Consider the following 26,231-nt stretch of genomic DNA (forward strand, 5'->3'; position numbering starts at 1 on the left):
TGCAGTATAAGCATGGTGATGAACTGGGGGCTCCAATTAGTTCCTGCAAGAATCTGGTAGATAATATTTGGGTTACAGCAAAATTCTTTCTTTTCTGACCCATCTTTAGAAAAGGCATTAGCAAAACTATGGAAACCACCTAGGTGAAATTTTCATAGGTGAGTGGCTAAATTTTATCTGTGAATCCTGCAATGCTGCCCAAATGTGCAACAATATGCCAAGTTACCCATCGAGCGTGTTTGAATGCCTGTCTGGGGGCACAATTTACTTGTGTGCCCTTGAAATATTGAACCTCCTCCACGCAGTTTCTGAGTCTTTCAGATGAGGTAATTTTTCCTGGGCAACACAAAACATAACCAATCCTAACACTGTTTGTATGTTCTAGAACTAGGATTTCAGCTAGAAAAGCACCAAGGGTTAATCAAAAGGTTCCAAACTGCTATATCTGGAAAATGTGTTGTCACTCTCTTCACTTCCACTTCATAGTAGTGCAAGCTGTGTCAGAACTTTGCAATGATATCTGCTGCTGAAAGTAAACAGCTACCATGCAGATCAAAGTTTCCTTCTGGTTTTAGGCTGAGCAGCCTAGATTGGGCTGCCGACAATGTCCTCTGGCAAAGTGAATGTCCTGCATGTCTGATCATTCGATGTGATTAGGCACGTTCCAGTTTCATTCCAGATATACTGATAGGAACGTCTTGCATTTAATTTTTCAAAAAGAGAAACTATCAACTTCAAGTTCTGAAAACTCTCTTTTGGTTTATAGTTTTTGCTAAAAAGCTTTCCTTAGTGGCATAAGCAATACTGTTTTTGTGCCTCATGTTGCATACCAAAAGGTGTAGCAGTGTTCCTCCCTGGTAGTGACAAGCAAATATCTTGTCTACAAGACTTCAACCATTTTTTGGATTGAAGTAATTCAAGAATGGTAGAAATTCCCACTTTATTTTAAAGAGCAAAGGAAGAAAAGAAGCTGACTTTATATATGAGTTGCCTGGTTTTTAATTATATAATAAAAGATATGATATCATAAACATTCCATTCTTGTAATTGAGATTAGAAATATGTACTGTAGCCTTGTAAATATCACCATAAAGTGAGAATTAGAAACACTCATCATCAGGAGTAAATGCTACTAGGCCATTTGCCATTTCTTTTTCTCATTTGATTCAAAACTTCTAAACACACACACACACACACACACACACACACACACACTTACTTTCTCTTAAACATACATATATAAACTATGACACATTCATATCTAGTGTTTAACTTTGCAACGTGGTTCCATTTCTACCATACCAAAACCATATACACACTATCTCTAAAGGCTCAAATAAATTAAAAACACAGATTTTTTAGGATGTACAATTAATACTATTTGTTTCACAGTAAAAAACATGAATTCTTGGTACAGTGAGCATCAGAATAACAGTTAGATGGGAATCTAGAACACGTAGAAATAAAATGTGGGCAGAGGCAATTGATTTCAAGCTTGAAGCTCAGATTTACTGTATCAAATTAATATGGGGTGATTATTGCTGTTGTGGTCTCAAAGCACTTAACTAATTTCTGAGTTGTGAATGAACCTCTAATAAACATGAAATGGCTTATAAAATTGCCTTTCCAAATTAGTGCATTGTAACTATTTTATAAATTGGCTTAAACTCATTTTCCTTCCATTTCCCCATATCCATAGTGAAGAGCTCCATTGTTGTGCATTTACTTTCATTAAGGGAAGTTCCTCTATTCAAAATAAGAGCTGTTTATTGAGGTTATTTTTTTCCTTTTGCTGCCAAAGTACGAAAGTTGAGAAGGTGTGAAAGAGAGAAAAACGGAACAATCTTCAGATGGACCCAGATTATATCTAGACTGGTTCTCTTATCTCTCCTGCTAATCTTTTTCATGTTTATCTTAGTTATATAATCTCTTCCAGCTTTGTTTTAGCACGTATTTTGACTGGTTTCTTGCTTAAACTCATCTGGGCTTCTCCTAGCTCAGAGGTTCTTGACCTTTTCCATATCATGTCCTACATTACAATAAAAGGTTTTGGACTCCCCTTCTACCTAGCCATAAAGAGAGGGTGGCCATAAATGTCACCTCTCATCCTTGGATCTTTTATCCTCAGAAAATATATGGCTTCAGACTGAAACCCATGTTCTAGCCCTAAAAGAGCATTTAAATTAAGTTAAAGTGGCTCACCTAAAATACTTTATTATGGTACTCAATACACAGAAATCCATATTAGGGCTATATCTAGACTACATCCCTCTTTTGAAAGAGGGATGTAAATTAGATTTATCAAAGTTGCAAATGAAACTGGGATTTGAATTTCTCGTGCTTCATTTCCATAATTGCGTCACAGCATTTTTTCAAAAACCACTATTTTGAAAGTGAAGCCACAGTCTAGACGCGGTTCTTTCGAAAAGAAAAGCCTTTTTCGAAAGATCCTGCAAACCTCATATTTTTGAGGAGTACAGGATCTTTAGAAAAAGGCTTTTCTTTTTGAAAGAACCATGTCTAGACCACGATTTCACTTTCAAAATAGCGTTTTTTGAAAAAATGCAGAGATGCGATTATGCAAATGAAGCACAGGAAATTCAAATCCTGACTTCATTTGCAATTTCAGTACGTCTAATTTACAGCCCTCTTTTGAAAGAAGGATGTAGTCTAGACATAGCCTAAGTGTGAATGAATTATTGCAGGTAGCTTCCATTTTTGTGGCATATGATTTTCTTTGCAAGATTGTTCAGTACAAGGTCAAAAACTTAAGAATGGGAGAATGAGAGGAAATATGGGTCAACTGGCTTTGCCTAGAGAAGAGAGTGAAGACCACTGTCTTTGATCTTCCAACAACGATCATCCAGGACTCCACTGCCTATTGACTCCTGTATTCTTGTGCAGAGGACTCCCTTTGACACGAAAAAGAGGTGTGCATGGAGTCTGAGGGCGTGATATGGTCTTATATATTTGATTGTAGGGCTCAAACCTTCATCTTCCCCACCTTGTCCCAAACACATTCCTACTTTATAGAAAACTCTGGACTGATGGAATCTGTTGAAAGGGTCTTTCTGCTAATGCTGCTGAAATCTAGCTGGACCTTTGTGTCTGTTTTGTCTCCTCCCTGTACGCCAACCTATCAAGGGGTGCTGCTTAATAATGGTGTGATATTAGTGGCTGAATACAGGATGTGCACACAAGGAAGCCAAGCAACACATATGATGAAAGAGTTAGCACAAGTTGTAGCTTTTTCAGGAGTGGACATAGGGGAACTCTCTATTGAAGAGTATTGACATTAAGGATGTCCCTATCCTAACTAAATTTCTAGGTCCATACACTCACTTTTAATATGGTTAATTAACTTAAACCCTGATTACACAAACCTGAGAGCCAAATATGCCCTGGAATTAGACACCCATGGCTGGCCTGTATCCGCTGACTTCAGCTCTGGGGCTCAGGCTGCAGGGCTGTCTAATGTAGTGCAGACTTCCAGGCTCGGAGTAGAGCCTGCGCTTTGAGACACTGCCACTTCGCAGGGTCCTAGAATTCAGGCTCTGGCCTGAGCTTGGAAGTCTACACTGCAATTAAACAGACCGTTGGCCCAAGCCCTGTGAGACCGTTGGCACAGGCTAATCTCCAGTTTTTAATTGCAGTGCAGACATACCCAGATTCAGCTAGACACTTGGCAAGTACAGGGTGATGGTGCAGTTTGCCCTGAAAGCTAGATGTTAACTCATAATGATGTTTAGTGTCTAATGCTGACTTGCTGCATTTTGCAGAACATGCATGAAATGAGAGGTGATGGCTTTGGTCAACAGCAGAGCAAATAGGCAATGGCACTTCCTGCAAGCTATCCATATTTGGACACAAGCAGATTTATGCTGGAAATCACATAGGAACAGGTTCTCTCGTAAGATCTCTACTGCTTCTATTTAATTGTAGGATCAGGAAAATATCATAATTAGTACAGGGCAGATTATTTGCACTTTAGCATCTGGAATTTCGGGGGTTGGGAGGAGTGAACTATTAGAAACCTCAAAAAATGTTCAGTTCAAAAGTAGTGAGGAGATTTTAGCTGATTTCCATTTTATCTGAACTGGTTCACGTGTCCCTAGCATCAGTGCAGGCACTCTTGCTCCAAAGAAAGTGGCAAACTTGCATCTGAAACATACTATTTGGATATGTACTAATTATAGCTAGCTTACTTCTTCAGATTTTGTGAAAGTGAAGCTAGAGCTTTCAGAGCATTTCCTCTTGAATATTTTAAAGGTTTAGAGAAAGCAATGCTAATGCAGCAGAGATTAAGCTAATTATTTTTCTTGGAAATGTTTGAAAAGATGAACTGAGGCTCTCAGTTTTTTTCCCATAAGCTCCTACAGCTCTGTACTTCAAAAGATGAGCACGCAGTAGAATACAAAGCACCAGCTAGTTAGACTTTACACTGAATAATGATTTCTCTTTCTTCTCTGAAATTATCAAAAGGAAAACCATTTAGCTCAGTATAACCTGATAGGTGCGGTACCTTCAAAGGGAAGATACAGTTTACTGATTACAAACAGTCATATGTGTATATTACCGGAATTCTGGTTATGACGCTAAGATTGAAATCCATCCAGGTTTCAGCTAGAAGTGCTAGAGAATAATTTATCTACTCAGCAGTGTTTTGTCAAAAAAAATCTGCTCTAATAATAGCAAAAGAAGCAAAATAATTTGGCTACTATTTTTTCACCTGCTCTGTAATTGGAACAACACATGGTGCTTTCTACTTTGGAGGCTGGCTTTCTTAAGAGAGTTACTTGTCCAAATCCTAATGAACTAGAATGGGAGCTAGGCACCTAATTGCTTCAGGCTCGTTCGAAAATCTTGATCTAGATCTGCTCTTTTTGCTGGCATTGTGTGATTGAGTCTTAACCTTTCTATACATAACAGTGTTTGTATGACTCAGCCTCCCAAACATTGCTCTATCCATCCCGGGAAGGACTGCACTACCCTAAATGGAAAAATGAACATTGTTCCCCAAGACCACAGTCACCTTGGAGAGTCTCAAACTCACCTCACCCTAACTAAAGGGCAACTGGAATGGCACCTTCTATTCAGTTCCCTTTTTAAGCCAGGGCTATGAAATGATGAACTGTAAAAGCTTGGATAAAGAGACTTGTTTCTTTTTTGCTTTTTTTCCAGTTATTTTCATTTATTCCTTCCTTTCTTTCCATCCCATTTTCACTCTCTCATTTCCATCTGTGTTTTTTTTTCTAGTGAATTGCTTGTATTCATCTCATCTCCCATGTGATTCTTTAATCTTTATAACAGTGCCTCTTCTCTCTCTGACGTGAATGCTTCCCTGGTTCCACCATCTTTCTAGTTCTCTCTTGTCCCCCCTTACATCTTTATTGTTTTGTTCCTTGTTCTATGATCAGACTCTAGTTTTTCCTCCCTTTTTTTTTGCTTTGGATAGAATACACCGGGAAAACCTCTTTCTCCGCTGAGGGTCATGGCCACATCATCTTTGATCCTTTCCTCTTCCCAGTATATGCTATCCAAAGCTCCTGGTTTCTGAACCCATCTCCAGGATTCCACAGTTTTAATCCTTATTTCCACATGCAAACCCCATGTCTTGTCCACCTTTGTCTTCTCTCTTCTTAATACTTGACAGCCCTTCGTGCACAGGAACTGTTCTCTAAGTTCCGCTGTCAGCTCATGTGACCATTGGCTCAAGTTATAGAGCGATGAGCAGCTGTGTGAGTTGACAGAGGAAATTTGAAGCTGCCCACCTGTCACCCTGAGGAAGATCACCCCTAATGTGGATCAGGCTAGCACAGCTCACGGTGTGCAACTTGTGCAGTGGGAGGAGAGACAAACCTCTGTGACAGTAGGGGTGTGGAACTAGAAAGGACAGATAAACTCTACAGATAAATACCAATCAAGTGCCTCCCACTGAGAAGGCCAATGAAACAGAGTTACCATTTCATTAATAATTGTAAGTGTTCTGCCTATCAACAGATAAGCGGCAAGTCCATATCTATATCTTCCCTGCAGTTCAGATTGTGGTGGGACCGATTCAGGCCTCTCTCTAGTAATAGGGACGTGCTTGAGGGAAATGAATCCTGAAGTGCCAAGATGGGAATCTTTTGGGTTAGTAGTTACCAGGGGTGCAATTTGACCATATGCAGAGGGCAAGCAAAAGGCCTGTGCATCACTTAAGCCTCACTTAAATCTTGAGATTCTTAATTGGGACTTCTATGGTACAGAGTGTTTGAGCAGGCTTTCTGAATAGAGAACGGCTTCATGCAGTGATTGGGGCTCAGAAATGTAGCATCTAATGAAGTGTCTCTAGTGAAGTGCAAAACCTGCACATTCCTCATTTTACAACCCTAGCATGATATCATCTGAGTGCTGATGATGACAATGCATACTGTGAAGCACTAGGTAATTGGGGTCAGAGGCTGATATAAAATAGAATAGGCTATGTTCTGTATTCTGTCATTCCTCACTGTGTACATTATACATTTTTATATTAAAACTTGAGTTATCTAGTGTGTTTCAGAGCTTGTGTTCCCACCTTTGGCAATGTAATTTCAGCCACTCATCTGGTGCTGTTGCTAGGCCTTTGGGGTCCTTAAGCAGGAATATTTTGGTGTTCTCCCCCTCCTCCCCTCCCACAACACTCCCTACAATGCCTGCTAATCATTAATAGGGGAGCCCCTTGAGCTGTTCAGGACCCTAAACAATTACTTAATCTGTTTATGCCTAAGAGTTTATTTCAGCTCTCTCTCTTTATTCTGTGTATAAGCTTATTTTTCATTTGCCTTAGATTCCAAGGCTGAGAGAGATCATTGTGATAATCTCATCTGATTTCATGCATAATAAGCTATATAACTTCTACCAAAAAACTTCCTGGAGAACATCCTTTAAAAAAACAACCAATCTTGACTTAAAAATAGCCAGAGGTAGAGAACCGACTATGGCTCTTGGTAAATTGTCTCAGTGGTTAATTACCCACACTGTTAAAAATATACGCCTTATTTCCAGTCTGACTTTATCTAGTTTCAACTTCTCACCATTGGCTCTTGTTATATCTTTCTCTGAAAGAGCCCATTGTCAAGTATTTATTCCATATATAGGTACTTTTAAATTTTAATCTAGTCACTCCTTAACCATCCCTTTTATTAAGCTAAATAGATTGAGATCTTTGACTATGTCACTATGAGGCAAGTTTTCTAATACTTTAATCATTCTCATGGCTTTTTTCTGAACAGTCTCCTATTTATCCTACAGGAGCTGTGGACTCAAGAACTGGAGGCAGTATTCCAGCAGCGATTGCTCCAGTGCCTAATACAAAGGTAAAATAACCTCTCTACTTCTATATTTCCCTTTTGTGCATCAAAGTATCACCTTAGCTTTTTCTGCCACAGCATTGCACAGTGAATTTGTTTAGCTGATTAGCCACCCTACCCCAAATCTTTTTCAGAGTCACTGCTTCCCAGGATAGAATCCCCCATCTTGTAAGGATGACCTACATTCTTTGTTTGCAGATGTATACATTTGCACCATATTAAAATGTATATTGATTGTTTGCAACAAGCTATCTCGATCACTGAGAGTCAATGACCTGTCCTCTTTCTGCTTTACCAGTCCCCCAATATATGTGGCATCTACAGACTTTATCAGTGATGATTTCTAGGTCACTGATACTGTTAAATAGCATAGGACAGAGAACAGATCTCTGCAAGACCACTAGAAATACACCTGCTTGATTCCTCATTTATTTACATTTTGAGTTCTATCAGTTACCCAGCTTTTTATCCATTTAATGTGTGCTGAGTTAATTTTATATTGTTCAATTTTCAAATCAAAATATTATGCAGTACCAAATCAATTGTGTAATACAAGTCCAAGTATATTACATAAACAGTATGATATTTATCAGGAAAACTTGTAAACTCATCAAAATAATTTGGTTATTTTTATAAGTATTATTTTCCATAAACATGGGTTGATTGGCATTGACTATATAGTTTTCATTTAATTCTTTATTATTCAAGTCTCGTATCAGCTGCTCTACTACCTTGTTTGAGGTCCATGTTAGACTGACAGGCCTATAATTACTGGGTCATCCTTTTCCCTCTTTTTCAACATTGGTACAACATTTGCTTTATTCCAATGTTCTACAACATCCTCAGTGCCCTAAAGCTTATTGAAAATTATTGGTAATGGCCCAGTGAGCCCTTCACCCAGCACTTTTTAAACTGTTGTATCCTCTCCTCTCTTCCTATCTAGTTCCTCTCTTCCTTCTCAGTTGTTGATCTCCACCTATCTGATTTTGCCACCTTCCAGTACATGCACCACCGTAACTATCTTCTCTTCCGAGGTTCTCCTCCCTTTCTTTTCCATTACTTTCTGCTACAGGTTGGATCTCACTAGTCGGGCACCCTCAGGACCTGACTGGTCCCTAATGAGGGGATTTGCCGGACCAGGGAAGGTCCCTCCCCTTGTGGCTGTGCTGCCACTGGGCTACGGCTCCAGCCTGCCCCCACTGCTACCCCAGGCCCCCAGGACTCTCCCAGCCCCACTACTGCTGGGGCTGGAGCACCATGGCCAGAGCTATGCACCCAGGGCACAGCTCCACATCCGGGGCAGAGCTCCACAGCTGCCTGGCTCTGTGGCTGGGACCAGAGCTCTGTGGTCTGGGCCAGAGCTCCCTGACTGGGACTGGGACTGGGACTGGAGTTGCCTGGCCTCTGGAGCCAGAATGTGACCAGAGCTCCCTGGCTGCTGCTGGGATAGGAGCTCCCTGGTCAGGGCCAGAGGTCAATGGCCACAGACAGACTACAGCTCCCCGGCTGCTGGGATCAGAGAGCTCCACTGGGACCAGAACTCCCTGCCATGCCATCCCTCCCTCCCCCACTTCAACCCTCTGGGTTCCTGGCTGAGTTCCATGGCCTGTGCCCATGACAGTGCTCCTGCCCCACCACCAGATCTCCCTTTTCCTGAGCTCTGTGATGCAGGAACATCAGTGGTCCATGCCAGACCACCGATGTTGCTGGAACAGGGAATCTCGGTTAAGGAAGGTTCACCAGTCTTGCCAACTGTTCCTTTGGTCATGTGGCTTTGGATTAATTTATTTTTTACCTCCTGTTGTGTGATATTCCTTCTGGCTTGCTGGCAAGACATTTGATACAGCATTTAGTAATGGGCACTATATAAAATGTAAAAATAAACGACAGAATTCATTACCTTGTAAGGGATTTTCTCTTAAAAGATAGTTATTGATCATTTGTTTTCATCACTTGAATTTTATGAGCCCTGTTTCTCACACTAAACACTGTTTGCTATGTGTTCTCTTAGACCAGGACTACAGTAGGAGATAAGTTTGAATCAAGATATGCAATTCCAGCTATGCTAATTGTGTAGCTGGAGTTGACATACATTAATCTGAACTTTGAGCCATCCCCACAGCAGGAGGTCAATGGGAGAAATGCTCTTGTCAATTTCCCTTACTCCTCACAAGGAGTAGGAGTACCGGTGCTGATGGGGGCACCCTCAGCATTCCATTTAGTGAGTCCTTGTTAGATCCACTAAATTGAACACCAGAAGATCAACCTCTAAAGTGTTGATCCATGAGAAATCATAGACGTAGCCTCAGAGTGGTGTCATTCATTTCTTAGAATGGAAAAATACAAGAACTATTTATGTATTCATTAAAGAAAACAAAAAAGAGAAGAAAAACAACTGAAAAAACTGAAAAGCACCAGTATTCCCTGAAGGTAAATTTACTTGGATATAACAGAGATTTAGAATTATAATTTTTAATTAGGCAAAGAGCACAGTCATTGACTACATCTAAAAAATGTAGATAATGTTATACACTCAATAAGAGCATGTAAATCTTAGTAGATCAAAGATGAACCCTGTTAAATGTAAATCATGGAAATATATTTTCACAAACCTAAATCAGTGTTGAAACTGGTGCCAGATGAACAGCATTACATTTAGAGATTAGTACAATTCTTTATACCACAGAATCATACAGTATTCCTGTGGGGCACAATTTTGGACAGTTAAAATTAAAAGCAAACAAACAAAAAAAGCCTCCAAGTGACCATCTCCTGTTGACCTTGTAACTGCATATGAAGATGTTTTCATCATGTGCACTCACCCAGATGCCACTTCTTATTTCTAAGAATAATATGTTAAGGAGGAAAAGTGGTAACCTTAACACAGTTACAAAAACTGCCATTTTCAGACATCTGACTCAGGAATCCAGTTCCCTGAAATTAGGTTACCATAACTCCTAGGCTTTTGTGAATCTGCCACTCTAAAAAAACAACCCTGCAAGCGCTTACTAGTATCCACTTACTGCTTATCACTGTGGGTTATCCAGTTGCTCTAAAGACCACTTCACTTGCAGTAAACTTTCTTATTGGTCACAAATGCTTGCAGGGTTGGGTCTTAATGAGAGGCTGATACTAATTCCAATTTTAAAACAAACCAAAACTCTTCTGACTCTTTCATCTTAAAATATAACTATATAATTAATTGATGAAATGATTTTCCCTCTCTAGAACATCCACTAACTGGGATTTCTGAAGGACAAACATAATTCATTAAATATATGACATTTGTAGTTTAAGCAAACAGTTTGCAGCCAGGACTAGTTGCCCCTTATTTCATAGGTCCTATTGATTTCAGTGTCCCCTTCATGAATAAGATGATTGGGGGCTAGATGGCATTAACCTTTCACATACATAAACCTGAGTTTATATTCTAGTTCTCAGGATGCATATGAAGAAGCGCAAAATGTTTGTGATATGCGTGCAACCAGACAGACTGTGTCCAGTTTTGTGGCCAAATCCAATTGTAGCTCATCTTTGAAAGGTTCATGATAGCTTCTCAGACTCCACCCTCCCCCAAAATAATAACTCGGGCCCACATTGGAGTGATGCTACTTACGGTGGCTCAGGTGGGAGTCAATTGTTCTCTGATTTGTGTGCCTTTCCTGGGATGCATGCTGGTATGGGGAAGATTACAAGTAAACAAACACTTCTCTTTTCTTGTTGAGTTCATGGGGCTCATATGCCCAGAGCTTGGTTCTGAATATGTGGTTTTGAAGTACTTTTCTTACGATAATCAAGGAAAGCCAACATTCTGTTCCCTCTACAGAACAAATATCTGAGAGGAAAATAGAGAATCAAAGGCAAATGGAATATAGTACTTTTGAGTTCTCTTTCTTTTGATATGTGGAGACTTTGTTTTCTTAAGGATGACTTGGAGAAAGGACCATTAAAGAGGATGAGTGAAACTGACTTGATCAAATATGCCAGATGCGCTCAGAACATCAGAGATTTTTCAGTAGTCAGTTTTGTTCTTATCAGATACATGGGACTTTTCTATGTAGGTTTGATATACAGTAGTACATTCACATCAATCACTTATTGAAAGTGATGTTTGCTTTAGAATACATAACTAATTATCTGTGCTTCATATCTTTCTGTTATTGAAAAAGAAAAGTAAAACTCTATTATGAGCTTAATAAACTCTTGCCACAGCTTTCCCAACTTCTTAAAAACACTTTTGTGTTTTGAGAAATTCATATATCACTGATAACTGGATAGAAATGTGGCACAAAAATGTTTGAAAATTATTCCATTTTGCTGTTGAGTAGTAAAAGATATTACATATATAACAGTTTTGAATTACTTTTCAGCCTTTCTAATTAGAAACATCCTCCTATTACAGATATATGATCATATAAGGGTAGGAATTAGTGTACAAGAAATGAGACTATGCCCTTTAGCTCTGAGTCAAGTAATAAAGAATGTACTATAAAATGATTATCGGCAATAGTGCTATTCCTCAGCTATATAATAGCAATATTACACTTCAAAGGATTTACCGCTATTAAAGAGAAGCTATAATTATTTAAAATGCAACAAACTTTCTACCTGTTACTTGGATAACATCTTAGATTATTCATTTTAAAAGAGTGTCATAAGAAAGTTACTTTTCACTACTGATGCTGTTGGTTTACTTTTTGTATTTCACTCAACATAGCTAATGAAGACTGGATCTTGAGTTGCAATATGTTTCAGAGACTGATTTGAGTCAATTTTGTGCTCCCCCAGTCCTAGGGCTATTCCTCAGCTATATAATAGCAATATTACACTTCAAAGGATTTACCGCTATTAAAGAGAAGCTATAATTATTTAAAATGCAACAAACTTTCTAGCTGTTACTTGGATAACATCTTAGATTATTCATTTTAAAAGAGTGTCATAAGAAAGTTACTTTTCACTACTGATGCTGTTGGTTTACTTTTTGTATTTCACTCAACATAGCTAATGAAGACTGGATCTTGAGTTGCAATATGTTTCAGAGACTGATTTGAGTCAATTTTGTGCTCCCCCAGTCCTAGCGCTATAGTGCTGCTCTTGGCCATCCCAGACATCAATTAGAAGTGCCTGAAGAATGCTTTAAACCACACCAGCTACCCACGGCCCACAAGCATCATTCCCTTTCCCCTAGCTATGGTCTCAGCACTGGTGACTGATCAGAGGGCTCCATGCCACTGAAGGATTTCCATGCACAATGAAAGTTGGCTTAAGATCAGATTTTTCTCTTTCCATTGCACACACACCTTGCCTTGGGACCTGTGGTGACTGTTGGCCCCTTTGACTAGTACAGTGATCATCAAACTCTCAGTGGCAGGGGTGTGCCTGGGAATAAAATGGACCACGTTTGGAGGAACATTTTCTGTAGCCTTCATCCACAGCCAGAGGAGTTGCTTCTCCCTACCTCACCCCTGGGACCAGTGGAGTGGCTGCCCCTTGGGCTGCAGGAGCTTACTCTCCCTGCCCTGAGGGAGTTCTGTGCGCCTACTGATTAGGAGGGCTGTACTCTGCTTGCCCTTTTGTGCATGCCCCTATTAAGGTGCCCCATATTTTAACAGAAAGATTTGTCTGTTGTGCACCTTCCTTTCCCAATCCCCTAATGTCCCTGTGCAAACCACTTGCTGATCTGGAAACATTAGGAATGTATTTATGTTTTAAATAGAAACAAATAGTCTGGTAGCACTTTAAAGACTAACAAAACATGTAGATGGTATCATGAGCTTTCGTGGGCACAGCCCACTTCTGATGAACAGAGTGTTGGATGATTTGGTTCTGGACATCCAACACTCCAGTTTTGTTAGTCTTTAAAGTGCTACCAGACTGTTTGTTGTTTAAGTTTTGTTACCACCAAATTTAAACGTTCCTTGAAATTAATCTTCATAACAACCCCATGAATGAGATAAATACTAGAAAACACTTCTAAACAGCGGAAAGGCCACAAATGAGCATAGAAGACAGAGACAGTTAGTTAGGCTATGTCTACACTGCAAGGTTGTTGTGCAAAAAAAAAGGTTTTTTGAGCGTCCACACCTCAAATGCACTTTTATGCAAGAAAATCAGCAATAAAATAGCAGAACAGAGGGCTTTTGCCGGTGTAAATAAACCTCCTTTTACAAGACATAACTCCTTTTTGCACTACTGCTATTGCACAAAAAGGCAAGTGTTGACTCTCCAGAGGAAAAAGCACAGGTGCTCCGATGGCCATTATGTGAATAGCCATCAAAGCTTTCTTGTACAAGAGCATCCATTCAGTGTGGATACTCTCTTGCACCAAAGCATGTCACTGTTGCAATGTACTTTGAGGTATGGATGTGCTCTTGCGCTAGAAGTTTTTGCGCAAAAACTCTTGTGTAAAAGACTTCTTGCGCAAGAAGCCTGCAGTGTAGACATAGCCTTAGTAAGTTCTCTCTCTTCTGGCAATTCAGTGAATACCTTCAAACCAGTGAAGACTCACCCCAGAACCATTGGAGTATGCCTAGCCTTAGTCAACATGCAACAGGATGATACTAACAAAGCAAAAACTTAATAAACAACAAATAGTCTAGCAGCACCGTAAAGACTAACAAAACATGTACAGGTGGTATGAGCTTTCGTGGGCACAACCCACTTCTTCAGATGAATGGAGTATTAAAAGTCCAATTTCAAAATAAATAGGAGATGGGAGGGGGGAGAAGGAAGTGAAAAAGGGAGAAAAATGTCAATTAGAGTGTTCATGTTACATGCAGCTAATAGAGAAGATAAAATTGTTCTTAAGTACCCATTATTTGGGTTTTTTTAAATCATTAGGATGTGGAAGGTATTGTGCTAGACAGGGTAACGTCTTTATTCATACCTTTGTGATGGGTCCCAATCCTGTAAATGAAGTTAAGTTCCCAGGTTTCCCTGTGTATTTATCTTGTAGAATTGGCCTGAAACAACATGGTGACTTTGAGATCCACTAATGAGTGCCTGGGCAGGTTAAAATGTTCTCCAACAGATTTCTGTGTGTTGCCTTTTCAGATATCTGATTTGTGTCCATTAATTCTATCCCATAAGGTCTGTCTACACTGCATTCCTCTTTCAAGAGTGGAATGCAAATGAAGCCAGGCAAAATTGCAAAAGAAGTGGGGATTTGGATTTTCTTCACTTCATTTGCATAATCGCATCCGGCCGCTATTTTGAAATACCCTATTTTGAGATAAAAACGCCGTCTAGGTGCAGTTATTTCAAAAGAAACCCCTCCTTTTGAAATAACTGTTTTACCTCATTTTTTAAGGAGTAAGTGTTATTTCGAAAGAAGGGGTTTCTTTTGAAATAACTGCATCTAGATGGCATTTTTTATCTCAAAATAGGGTATTTCGAAATAGCAGCCGTACACGATTATGCAAATTAAGCGCAGGAAATTCAAATCCCCACTTCGTTTGCAATTTTGCTAAGCTGAATTTGCTTTCTTCTCTCGAAAGAGGAATGCAATGTAGATGGACCCATAGAGACTCTCCAGTTTGGCCAATATTGCTGGCATTTGATGGCATAGATCACTTTAGTAGATGTGCAGTTAAATGAGCCCGGATGTGGCAATGGGCCAACAGCAACTGCAGGGCCATGGGGCCAAGATGCAGAGACTTGGGTGGAAGGGGTGGAGTCAAGGGCAGTCAGCCCTTAGCACCACCCACACCACAGTACTTCCCCCCACCTCCCCAACAAGCCTCAGAGCCATGGGGAGCAGCACTTCAGCAGCAGTTCAAAGGGGGACCTCAGGGCTTAGCAGCTAGGAGATCTGGGCTCTTTGAATCTCTGGGCCCCGGGGCAGTTGCCCAGTTTGCCAATCCCGCCAACCCACCCCCGTACCGGTGGGCCTAGCTGTAAGTTTTCAAATGGCTTCCTTTTTATTTATTTTTGCATAGCAGCCACAGACCATGAAGTTCAGAGGCCAGCAGGATATTAGCTTGACTGGAACAAATGCAGGGAAGGAGGAGGGGAAGCAGACATTGTCCCAGTGAGGCTGCACGCAGATTAGGACTATAATAGAGTTTAAAGAGAAGCTAGATAATTTCATGGAGGTTAGGTCCATAAAAGGCTATTGGCCAGGGGATAGAAATGGTGTCCTTGGCCTCTGTTTTTCAGAGGCTGGAGAGAGATGGCAGGAGACAAATCGCTTGATCATTGTCTTCGGTCCACCCTCTCTGGGGCACTTGGTGCTGGCCACTGTCGGTAGACAGGATACTGGGCTAGAAGGACCTTTGGTCTGACCCAGTACGGCCGTTCTTATGTTCTAGGGTTGCCAACTTCTTATGTTCTTATGTCCCCTTCTCTGCCCCTTCTATGAGGTCATGCCCTCCGTTCACTCCATCCCTATTCCTCTGTCACTTGCTCCCCCCTACCCTCACTTGCTCATTTTCACCAGGCTGGGGCAAGGGGTTAGGGTGTGAGGGGGGTGAGTGCTCAGCCTGGGGGTGCAAGCTGTGGGATGGGGCCCAGAGATGAGAGGTTTGGGTTGCAGGAGAGAGCAAAGATTCTTCTGGGATTTATAAGGCAAGTCCACAAAGTTCCTGCATGTCACCTGCCCCTTTCCCTTTGTCCAACCTGAGTTTTTAGCTGGAAATTTGTTTTAAATGTAATTGCCTCATTTTGAGTTTCATTCTTTATATTTGTCCCCACTTGGATATAGAATATTTCAGCAATGCAGTTTAGGTGGTGAATATGCCACAAGCCACAGATTAAAAAGTCTCATAGAAATAATAATATTGCAGTAGTAGAAGCAGCAAATGTTCCAGCTCTACCAGTCATCCCACAGCATGGCTGTCAATGCTCTGAAAGGCCTTCAAAACCACAGCCCCATGTTAACCCTTTCTCTGCTGGCTCCTGGTGCAGTGAAAATGTGGCTACAGTGTTTGAAGTAGGATGTTGCCAACTCAAGAGTGATGTGCCTGGTTTATGGGGCAGAACTGGCAGTGCATTTTGCTACCAGGTGCATGAACTAACACTGAAATAGTTAGTAGTAATGCTCATCAACCTATAATTTAACAGAGGAATTTTTTGTGGTTTAGTTAATTGAAAGATATTGAAAGAATTTTTTGTGTTTTAGTTAATTGAAAGATGTTTTATGAAATAATTGATATCAATAGTCTTATAGTCCAATAAAAGCTAGAAAATGAAACATTAACATATAGTAGCCTCTTGAGTCACAGTAAATGTGGAGATAGGAGACTTTCTCTTTTATGTCTTTTGCTGGCAGACTATTTGTTTGTTTATAACAAATATGGAAATCTAAATGAGAGCTAAATAGTGTGGCTAATTTCCATGGATGCTTGAGAAATTCATACTTATTATAGAACACAGATGGGAGTAGAGCAGAACCTTTCAATTAGAATGGGCATTTCCGATTCTTGGGTTCTAGAACTGGGGAGAATGGTTTAAAGATTTGTTCAAGTTTGACAGGAAACATTTTATAGTAATCAAGGTCGAGATAAGGATTCTACTCTACAACTTCAATACTGAGGGGGTGCATATGGGAACCAGAATCTCCCTGGGTTTATCCAAAGTGCTGGATCTGAAGAGGTATTTTGATGATGAATAAAATAATCAGCATTGAAACTGTTCTTGATTTTTAAATATTTTATAGCTCTCCGTATATGAAATATAATTTTCCACAGTAGAGTTCCCATCATTCTTTTTTGCTCCACTTACCAAATAATTATGCTAAATACCATCTATTATTCTTCTATATCAGGATATAGTGAGAATTCTAGACAATTCTTGGTCTAGCATTAATGCAGTTCCACCAGTGCTGCCAATTTGTCACATTTTTTATTTTTTATTATCTTGTCTATGTAGAGATAGGCTATGATTTCCATCAGCCTTCTCGCTGTCATCTTCTAGTCACAGCTGGCCTGAGTTCAGTATGAGCTAACAGTCTAGAAGTGACCATATCCTACTTCCAATTTGGAGTCAGCCAGGTACTCACTCCCACATGGAAAACTTAAATATCCTTTCCAGCCAAAAAACATTAACTGGGTGCCTCTCTTTCTTGCCTCATCGCCTATGCAACGAAACAACCAGCATGAAGAACTGAATTGCATATTATTTTAGCATATCTGTGGAGACCTGAGACCAAAGCAGGCTTCGGACAAAAGTCAAGAGTCTCACTAATCTCATGGTGCTTTCTGTTTGGCAAGCAGATTGCAAAACTACCACACAATTTTAAAGTCTCTGTTCAAAGGACAAATGGGATCGGAATAACATGGGTGTGGTAGGTTAGGAATTACAGGTAGTTCCCGAGTTACGCAGATCCGACTTACGTCGGATCCGCAGTTACGAACGGGGATTTTCTCGCCCCGGAGGACTCGAGCGGCAGGACGCCTGGTTCCGCCGCCCGCCTCCTCCGGGGCGAGAAAAGCTGCTCCCCGTCTCCCTGGTCTGCTGCGGGAGCCAGCAGACCAGGGAGACGGGGAACAAAGTGGCGGAGGACCCGGGGCCGGACCCGCGGCCGTTTCCAGATCAGCTGGAAGCGCCGCGGGTCTGGCTGGGTCCTGCGTGGCTTTGCTTAGCGTCTCCCTGGTCTACAGACCAGGGAGACGCTGAGCAAAGCCGCGCAGGACCCAGTCCGACCCGCGGCGCTTCCAGCTGATCTGGAAGCGGCCGCGGGTCCAGCCCCTGGTCCTCCGCCACTTTGCTCCACGTCTCCCTGGTCTGCTGGGGGGGGACGCAGCTAGTGCCCCCCCCCCAGCAGACCAGGGAGATGTGGAGCAAAGCCTGGGGCCTGTGGTAGAGCAGGTGGGGCGCTGCCGGTTGGTCCCGCAGCACCGCTCCTTGGCGCTACTGGACCAACCCGGCAGCACCCCAGCTGCTCAGCCCCAGGAGTCCTGATTGAGCCGCTGCTGATCAGTTTCAGCAGTGGCTGAATCAGGAGCAGCTGGGGTGCTGCTGAGTTGGTCCAGTAGCGCCGAGGAGCGGCCGCGCTACTGGACCAACCCAGCAGCACCCGAGCTGCTCTACCCAGGCGTCCCCAAGTTAGCCGCTGCTGAAACTGACCAGCGGCTGACTACAGGAAGCCCGAGGCAGAGTTGCTCTGCCCCAGGCTTCCTGGAATCAGCTGCTGATCAGTTTCAGCAGCAGCTGAATTGGGGACGCCTGGGGTTCTTAAGTTGAATCTGTATGTAAGTCAGAACTGGTGTCCAGATTCAGCCGCTGAATCTGGATGCCGGTTCCGACTTACATACAGATTGAATTTAAGAACAAACCTACAGTCCCTATCTTGTACGTAACCCGGGGACTGCCTGTATCTGTATTGTTAGAACTGTATTGATCCATTTGCATGTCTAGGACATGCCTCGCTCCAGCCAGTGCATAGTCTCTCTCTCTCTCAATCAGATTTACCCACACAATAGAAAGACAGACAGACGGACTGACTTAAAATAAATACAGTTTAGCTGTATTTATCCAACTCTCATCAAAAGATGTTGTTACAATAGGTTAGTTTCAATGCTAATCTAGACAAGATTTTTGCAAGTCTGCATGTTACTAGCTGCAAAAATAGCTGCATGAGAACAGATTGGTTAGAAAGCACTGAACATTTTTTTCATAGGGGTTTCTATTTATAAACAACTGTGTAGTTATCTTAGTCTGGAAAAACTACTTGGTTTCATCCAACATGAAGCTTAGGGTTAGTTCTCATGCATGACACATGCTGAAGTTGCTGTGCATGCATCTACAAGAAACATTTCTTCCTCTCTGTTCAGATATGTAAATACTAACCATGCAGCTGGAGCTAGGAAATTGTTTTGCTCCCAATGCTAATTAGAACCACTAACCAGGAACTTTGAGTCACATAAACATAAATGACAATTTGTAAGCAGGTGAAAATAATTTGCGTCTAGATAAATAATACAACTATTCTTGTTGTCCTTTTGCTACTGATTTTTAAAAAATCTCTCAGGGAGGCAGTATTGTAATCTCTAGTTCAAGAGGAAAAGCAAGTATATGGTATCTCTTTGTTGTCTGCTGCCATTATCTTCCTCTTCCTGTTCCTCTTTCCCCTTCCTTTCTGCCTCATGTATGGAGTAATATCTATAGATTTAGAGAAATGGGTCAGCTGATTAAAAGCCCAGTCCTTCCTGCTTCTCTCCTATTCCTTTGAAGACCTCATCCTGTAAGGAGCTGACATCTTCAGTTCCCATTTCAGGAAATTCGCAGTGCTCAGTGTCTTGCGGGAAGTGTATATAGCTTGGATAATCGATGCCTCGTTCAGTGCTCACAGAAGTAGCAGCTGCTGTCAGTCATGCAGCTTTAGGCTTTTAGAGTCAACCTGTCTATAACAATGTGTGTAGTGACAGATGGTGGAACAGGAAAGACAGACAAAAAGTTGCTGAGGGGAGAGGGAATGTGTTCCCAGACAAAAGCTGTGTGTCACAAATACCTGTACTTTATTAAAAGATAACTATACACACAAACTGGCAAAAGGTCAAATTTCAGAGACAGACAGACTTTCCTCAACTCAGGTCTTTTAATGTTTACAGACTTGATTCTCAGCCTTTGAGTTTCCTGGCTTTTGTCAGCTTTTATTGTGTCAGTGATCGTACCATTGTCTAAACATTGTCTTTGAACAACACATAAAACACAGACTCACACAAGGAAGTAAATATTTTAAAATCTCTTCATGGATATTTGAGCATTCCTAAAGACTGAACGACTCCCTCATCTCCCCCTCCCCCACCCCCCATTAAGAGATCAAAAATCAAGGTTCTTGCACAACTCAAGTCTCACTTAAGATCTGTTTTGAGGACCTAAGTGGTGCATGGCCTTGTGTAATGCTTTGCACAGATATGAATATAGCCCAGTGTTTACATATTACCATGCATGCATTTTGATGCTGAGTTTATTGCATTTATTTGATAAATTGGAATGATTTTGCTCCCTTGGTTAAGAATCTATTTTGGTAAATGCACTTATGTTAAAAAAAACACACATTGAAATATTTACTGGGATATTAATAAATCTGAAGGGCAATTAATATGGACCCTTTTTAGAAAACTGTCAATAACTTGGAGATAATCAAGTGTCTGCTTGGGTGGGCTTAATCTCTCATCCCCCCCGCCCCCCCCCCCACACACACACAGCTACCACCACTACCTCCCAGAACTAATAGGGAGTGTTAGCCTCTTATTCAAACCTTTATTATCCTTTTTTTTCTCTCTCTCCCTCATTCACTTGATTACTTGAGAAATCAAAAAGGACTTTTCTGTGTGTTACACACAAATCTCTGGGTAACATTTTTGTTGAAACTGCCTGACCAGATTGTAGTACTTCCATTTAAAAAAATAATAAGAATCAGCCTAGAAATAATACCAACAGCCTGTCATGTCACTAGTAGAGCTTTCATAATAAATTATGCTAGTTGGCAGGGGATGCTCTGATGCTTATTGGAAGGAAATGTGTCTGCAACTTATTGGTTTTCTGTGTACCCTTTGCAAATATGGTGCAAAATGCTAACGGGCTCTGAGTACCTGCATTCCCATTTGTTTTGCAGTGTTTCAAAATAATGGAATTGCTGTGTAGACACTCACATTGTTATTTTGGACTAACGGCCGTTATTCTGAAATAACGCTGCTGTGTAGATCCACCTGCAGTGGTTTTCAGCATGTGATCCATTGGAGCCCTGTGGGTTTACAGACTACTTCTAAGATTTCCAAAGAGGTCTGCACTTCCATTTGAAAATTTGAGGGATCCAAAAATAAAATTTAAAAAAGGTAATATTTTTTTCCAACCACAGACAAGATCTGAGGGTATGTCTACACTACAAAGTTAATTCAAACTAATGGATGTTAGTTCGAATTAACTTTGATAGGCGCTACACTAGCGCTCCGCTAGTTCGAACTTAATTCGAACTAGCGGAGCGCTTAGTTCGAACTAGGTAAACCTCATTCTACGAGGACTAAGCCTAGTTCGAACTTACTAGTTCGAATTAAGGGGTGTGTAGCCCCTTAATTCGAACTAGTGGGAGGCTAGCCCTCCCCAGCTTTCCCTGGTGGCCACTCTGGCCAAGACCAGGGAAACTCTATTGACCCCTTCCCGGCCCCGGACCCCTTAAAGGGGCACGGGCTGGCTACAGTGCCCGTGCCAGGTGCAAGCCTGCCAGCACCTAGCTAGCAGACCCTGCACCTGGCACGGATCGAGCCAGCCACCCGATGCCCCCCAGCCCTCCCCCTCTTCCCAGGACCAGGCTGGCGGCTCCCGGGAGCTTGCCCAGGACCGCAAGAGGCGGGCACCCGCCTGGTCCAGTGCAGACATCGTGGACCTCGTCCACGACCTCCGCACTAGGCACAGGAAAGCGGCCGTCTAGGGCAGGAGAGCTGCCAGCCTGGCCACCCAGGAGCAGGTTGGCATGAAAATCAAGGTGGTCCAGTGAGACCCCCGTCCCTGAGCCCTAAGCTTAGAATGGCCGTACTGGGTCAGACCAAAGGTCCATCTAGCCCAGTAGCCTGTCTGCCAACAGCGGCCAACCCTAGGGACCCTGGAGGGGATGGACCAAAGACAGTGACCAAGCCATTTGTCTCATGCCATCCTTCTCCAGCCTTCCACAAACTTCGGGCAGGGACACCACTCCTACTCCCTGGCTAATACCACTCCACGGACCCAACCTCCATGAATTGATCTCACTTCTCTTTAAACTCTGTTCTAGGTCTAGCCTTCACCGCCTCCTGCAGCAAGGAGTTCTACAGGTTGACTATTTGCTTTGTGAAGAAGAACTTTCTGTTATTAGTTTGAAGCCTGCTACCCATTCCTTTCCTTTGGTGTCCTCTAGTCCTTCTATTATGGGAACTAATGAAGAACTTTTCTGTATGCACCCTCTCCACCCCACTCATGCTTTTAGAGACCTCTATCATATCCCCCCTCCATCTCCTCTTTTCTAAGTTGAAAAGTCCCAGTCTCTTTAGCCTCTCTTCATATGGGACCTGTTCCAAACCCCTGATCATTTTAGTTGCCCTCCCCTCTCCTACCCTCTCTCTTCCCCTCTCCCACCTCCTTTTCCCAGTCTCCCCCAGTTTTGTTCAATAAACAGAGATTCTATTTTTGAACACAATTGTCCTTTATTTTGTACAACAGGAAGGGGGGCTAGGGAAGGGTAAGTGGAAGGAGGTGAGGGAGGAATGGGGTACGAGCCCCCGATGGGGAGGACTGGGCTGGCTCTGCGGGCTTCTGGGGGTGGAACCTCTCCTGCAGCCCCCCAATTGCCCACTCTCCCCAGATGGCAGCCCACGGCAAGTGCAGCTGGTCTGATGGCCGAGTGCTGTGATGTGCCCAGTGTGGGTAGTCCGGGCAATCCAAGCCAGGACTGCTTTGCAAGCGGGGCACCCCTGAGAACTGTCTGTCCAGGGTGGGGGTCAGGTCCCTTTAAGCACAGCCCTGGGCTAGCCTGAGACAGCAGCTCCACGTTCTAAGTCCTACTCTGATGCTCTGCCGGCACTGCTTCCGGCCATCCTTAACCCCGGTTCAGGGTCCAGTTAATGTGGACATGCTAGTTCGAATTAGCAAAATGCTAATTCAAACTAGTTTTTTAGTCTGGGTGCGTTAGTTCGAATTAGCTTAGTTCGAATTAACTAATTCGAACTAAGTTAGTTCGAATTAGCGCTGTAGTGTAGACATACCCTTAGAGAGTTAGCATAGCAAATTATGCCCCCCTCATAAATCTTTCAACATTCTCAACATGGCTTAGTATTTTGCTTTTATGTTGCACGAATGCTGCCTGATCCAAGCGGACGTTAGTATCGAAGGCAACCAACCAACATTTCCAATGTTCGCTATCACCTGATACCAGGCTCCTTTTAACATATTACACAGTCTAGGAGATTTCCATTATTAAGAAATAAAAGAAACTTGCACAGCTCATAAAGCAATTGGGTGTCACTGTTGAAAAGGCATTTTATATGTTTATTATTATTATCATTATTATTATACATAAGTGTCAGCACACTGGTATTTGACTCTGGGGTGGGGTTCCAGAAGTCAGCACTGCAGTTTTCCCAGTGCTATGGCCAACAGTAGGAATATAGTCAGGGAGATTTTGAAATAGCACCGCCCCACTCCTGTGAAAATGTCAGTGAAACTATTTCAGCGGCAACTTGGTGTTGCAACTATGAAAATAGTTAGGTCAGAGACATTAACATTCCTTTGGCTATGTTGTTTCTGCAGTGTGACTAGGCAACTGAGCCCATTAAAGTATCCCAGGCCTGGTGGTTTCCTCAGTTTTACCAAACATGCAGTATATTCCTATAAAACCTTAAATAAAGTATAACAAGGCAATTTTTAGTAGCTATTTGATTTCAGCATATACAATAAAAGTTCACATATACCAGATACTGAAGCATATGCTTAATTTTAAGCATGTGAAAAATCCCACTGATCAGTGCTTACATAGCTTGCCTTATTTGGTGTAAATTTATTCCATGAATTTTCCAAGATCCCCAAAATGGAAATATTTATCTTCACCAAATCGTTCTCCATGATCTGAGGTTCTCAACAAAATAGGATCTGGATTCAAAATACCCTTTTCAAAACAAAACTTGACCAATATTTTACAGAAGCAACCCCCTTCTGACTCTAATTTTGTTATCTCTATTTTAAACCTAGTCACACCTAATGGTAATAACTGCTGCCTGTTGGGGACAGTAATTATGCTTAATTGTAATGATGCCTTCAGGTGATTTAGTGGTACTTAGGTTTTTATGTCTCAGTCTCTTCCTGATTCTGTATGCTCGTGGCCACACTTTTCAGTTCTTCCTTGCCTTGGATACCTAAGGAAAGCACATATAAATGATAGAATGCTTTGCTGTTGCTTGAGGTGATTGTCCATTTGCTCCTTTCATATAACATACTCATATCTGACAGCTGTTCTGACCCTTAGTCAGGCAGCAGGCTGAGTGCTTATCCAAGAGCAGATAGTGCTTCCTCTACAGTCTATCATGATGTGACAGGATCTCCACAGTTCTCCAGCAGTAATCATTTCATCTTCTGTTAAATCAGAAGTTCTACTTCTTGTTGGTTGTCTCTCGGGAGCTGAGGAAGACATGTTGTGCATAAGAAGTTCTACTTAATTGGGCTAAAAATCATCCAATAGGGCCTCATGACTTAGCAGATTCTCTGTACTGTGGGCTAAATTCTCTGCTGACTGGAGTTATATCGGTAGAGAATTTGGCCCCTGTAACAATGAATAAATTAAAATAATTCTAGATTTGCAGTTTACTCTAGTACACCATGAACATTTCTTAAAATATAGCCATTACAGATATTTATAGACAGTTCTTATGTGGCAGTGTGATAATCTTTGGCAATAATAATAAAAGTTAGTTTTTATACAGCATTTTATGAGGTCACACAGGAGGCCAGTATCATTTATCTCAGTTTACTGTTGGGGAAACTAAGTCACTAAGTGGGCAATGACTACAGGCTGCCTGTTTAACAGGTGAACTCTGAATATATTCCATAACATCTTAGGTTTGTCTACATGGTGGGGAAATGCACAATATAGGGGCTGTGATTTCTAACATATTTCATGCTCACTGCACGTGGGCCCTATTGGTTCACACAAAAAGTTCCCTAATGCAGTTTAAAGCAGAATTGTGCACAACATTAAAGTTCAGTAGGGAACTTTTACTTTGCATCGTCAGGGTTTACGTTGACCAAAGAACGTGTGGCACATATCAGTGCACTTTGGAAATCACACAGCTGTACTATCCATTACCCCATCCAGAAGACAAGCTTGACGATATGTTCTGTGTGGAAAGGACTGTCACTTAAGTTAAATGTTAAATAATGACTACTGCAGTTGCTGTGAGTACAAGTTGGGCTAAAATGAAATAGTGTTCTGAAATGACTATTAAACATTCCAAACAATTATGAATATGCCAAATTGTAACAGTCTATGCCTTATTGTTTTACAGCAGAGCTTGGCAGCCTTCGGCAAGCAACCCATCAGGATAAGCTGCTGGTGGGCTGTGAGACATTTTGTTTACACTGACTGTCCACAGGCAGAGTCCTTCTCCTTCCCCACCACAGATCTCAATGGCTGCGGTTTGTCTCACAGCCCACCAGCAGATTATCCTGATGGGCTGTGTGCCAAAGCCTGCCAATCCCTCTTTCACAGTATAGAGAGATTTTTGCTAAATAATCTTAGTGTAATTGACTTATGTCTGCCTAAAACGGAGATTCCAGGTAATTGTTTGAGATGTGCATTTATTCTTGGTTTGAGGCATATTGTTTGGGACTGGAAAAGGCTTAGTGATTATATCCTACCTGTTTTCTTTTAAAAATATTTGCTATTGAAAGAGTGGTTTAGTCAAGCTATGTTGTGGCAGTGTTGATCCCAGAGTACGAGAGAGACAAGGTACAGGAGGGAACAGCGATCTGCGGCCAACAGGAACTTCAAGTGACCATACCTGTGTGTACACAGGTAAATAATGCACCAGCAGCCCGAACATCCTCTAGCTTACTGCCCACCTCTGATTTAGATTCTTCCTTCACAAATTGGCGAGGAGTCCTGTGGCACCTTATAGACTAACTGAAGTGTAGGAGCACAAGCTTTCGTGGGCAAAGACCCACTTCGTCAGACGCATGCATCTGACGAAGTGGGTCTTTGCCCACGAAAGCTTATGCTCCTACACTTCAGTTAGTCTATAAGGGTATGTCTACACTACCCCGCTAGTTCGAACTAGCGGGGGTAATGTAGTCATCCGCAGTTGCAAATGAAGCCCGGGATTTGAATTTCCCGGGCTTCATTTGCATGAAGCCGGCAGGCTTCTAATCCGAACTAGCTGTACTCCTCATGGAATGTTCCACGAGGAGTACAGCTAGTTCGGATTAGAAGCCTAA

General features: G+C 41.9%; 1 long non-coding RNA gene across 1 annotated transcript in view; it reads left to right on the forward strand.

Moving 5' to 3' along the window:
• LOC142829946 (uncharacterized) overlaps positions 1 to 26,231 on the forward strand; it is a 325,854-nt gene that overhangs the window by 111,448 nt on the left and 188,175 nt on the right. The window contains exon 4 of the long non-coding RNA XR_012904895.1: positions 7,276 to 7,340. This is a non-coding gene — a long non-coding RNA (uncharacterized LOC142829946). The remainder of the gene's footprint in view (positions 1 to 7,275; positions 7,341 to 26,231) is intronic.

This window comes from Pelodiscus sinensis, chromosome 6, assembly GCF_049634645.1.
Source record: "Pelodiscus sinensis isolate JC-2024 chromosome 6, ASM4963464v1, whole genome shotgun sequence".
Lineage (NCBI taxonomy): Eukaryota > Metazoa > Chordata > Testudines > Trionychidae > Pelodiscus > Pelodiscus sinensis.